Below are 2,390 nucleotides of genomic sequence, written 5' to 3' on the forward strand. Positions count from 1 at the left end.
GCGGTATGCGGAGACACTAAAAGCACCATAATAGAACACAGAAGAAGCTTCTATGTTGAAGTAATAGCCAGTAAGAAGTAGTACAATTGAAGTTTTAGTTGTCGATTATTCACTTTTTAGCCTGCTTTGGTGGCTTGGACATGACCTAGGACCTTAAGATTTTGCATGAGAGGAGGACTAGCATCGGCGTTGCACGGGAGAATGTGAAAAGTGTTCATATGTAGTAAAAACCTGAGAAATCTGTCCGCTTTCGTCATTTGTTATCGAATCGACTTAAAGCCAGGTCGTCACATTGGCCGCTCTTCTGTCTGAAACGGTTACATTTATTGTCTGCAAAGCTATGTCGCGTGCTGCGGAATGCGGAGACACTAAAAGCACCATAGTAGAACACAGATGAAGCTTCTAAGTTGATGTATAGCCAGTAAGAAGTAGTACAATTCAAGTTTTCGGTATCGATTATTGTCTTTTTACCCTTCTTTGCTGTCTTGGACATGAGCTAGGACCATAAGATTCTGCATGAAAGGAGGACTAGGAGCCGAGGTGCACGGGAGAATGTGTAAAGTGTTCATATGTAGTAAAAACCTGAGAAATCCGTCCGTTTTCGTCATTTGTTATCGAGTCGACTTAAAGCCCGATCGTCACATTGGCCGAACTTTTCTCTAAAATGGTTGTACTTATCGTCTGAAAAGCTATGTCGCGTGCTGCAGTATGCGAAGACACCAAAAGCACCATAGTAGAACACAGATGAAGCTTCTAAGTTGATGTAATTGCCAGTAAGAAGTAGTACAATTCAAGTTTCAGGTATCGATTATTGACTTTTTAGCTGGCTTTGGTGCCTTCGACATGAGCTAGGACCTTAAGGTTCTGCATGAAAGGAGGACTAGGAGCCGAGTTGCACGGGAGAATGTGAGAAGTGTTCATATGTAGTAAAAACCTGAGAGATCCGTCCGTTTTCGTCGTTTGTTATCGAATCGACTTAAAGCCAGATCGTCACATTGGCCGCTCTTCTCTCTGAGAGGGTTGTACTTATTGTCTGCAAAGCTATGTCGCGTGCTGTGGTATGCGGAGACACTATAAGCACCATAGTACAACACAGATGAAGCTTCTAAGTTGATGTAATACCCAGTAAGAAGTAGTACAATTCAAGTTTTACGTATCGATTATTGACTTTTTACCCTTCTTTGGTGCCTTGGACATGAGCTAGGAACTTAAGATTTTGCATCAAACGAGGACTAACAGCCGCGTTGCACGGGAGAATGTGAAACATTTTCCTATGTAGTAAGAACCTGAGAAATCTGTCCGTTTTCGTCATTTATTATCGAATCTACTTAAAGTCAGATCGTCACATTGGCAGCTCTTCTCACTGAAACGTTTGTACTTATCGTCTGCAAAGCTATGTCGCGTGCTGCGGTATGCGGAGACACGAAAGGCACCGTAGTAGAACACAGATGAAGCTTCTAAGTTGATGTAATAGCCAGTAAGAAGCAGTACAATTCAAGTTTTAGGTATCGGTTATTGACTTTTTAGCTGGCTTTGGTGCCTTGGAAATGAGCTACGAACTTATGATTTTGCATGAAAGGAGGACTAGCATCGGCGTTGCACGGGAGAATGTGAAAAGTGTTCGTATGTAGTAAAAACCTGAGAAATCCGTCCGTTTTCGTTATTTGTTATCGAATCGACTTAAAGCCAGATCGTCACATTGGCCGCACTTCTGTCTGAAACTGTTACATTTATCGTCTGCAAGGCTATGTCGCGTGCTGCGGTATGCGGAGACACTAAAAGAACCATAGTAGAACACAGATGAAGCTTCTAAGTTGAGGTAATAGCCAGTAAGAAGTAGTACAATTCAAGTTTTATGTATCCATTCTTGACTTTTTACCCTTCTTTGGTGGCTTGGACATGAGCTAGGAACTTAAGGTTTTGCATGAAAGGAGGACCAGCAGCCGCGTTGCACGGGAGAATGTGGAAAGTGTTCATATGTAGTAAAAACCTGAGAAATCCCTCCGTTTTCGTCATTTGTTATCGAATCGACTTAAAGCCAGATCGTCACATTGGCCGCTCTTCTCTCGACAACGGTTGTACTTATCGTCTGCAAAGCAATGTCGCGTGCTGCGGTATGCGGAGACACTAAAAGCACCATAGTGGAACACAGATGAAGCTTCTAAGTTGATGTAATATCCAGTAAGAAGTAGTACAGTTCAAGTTTTAGGTATCGGTTATTGACTTTTTAGCTATCTTTGGTGCCTTGGACATGATCTAGGACCTTAAGGTTTTGCATGAAAGGATGACTAGCAGCCGCGTTGCACGGGAGAATGTGAAAAATTTTCATAAGTATTAAAAACCTGAGAAATCTTTCCGTTTTGGTCATTTGTTATCAAATCGACTTGAAG

The sequence above is a fragment of the Schistocerca gregaria genome, unplaced genomic scaffold (genome assembly GCF_023897955.1).
Source record: "Schistocerca gregaria isolate iqSchGreg1 unplaced genomic scaffold, iqSchGreg1.2 ptg000407l, whole genome shotgun sequence".
NCBI lineage: Eukaryota > Metazoa > Arthropoda > Insecta > Orthoptera > Acrididae > Schistocerca > Schistocerca gregaria.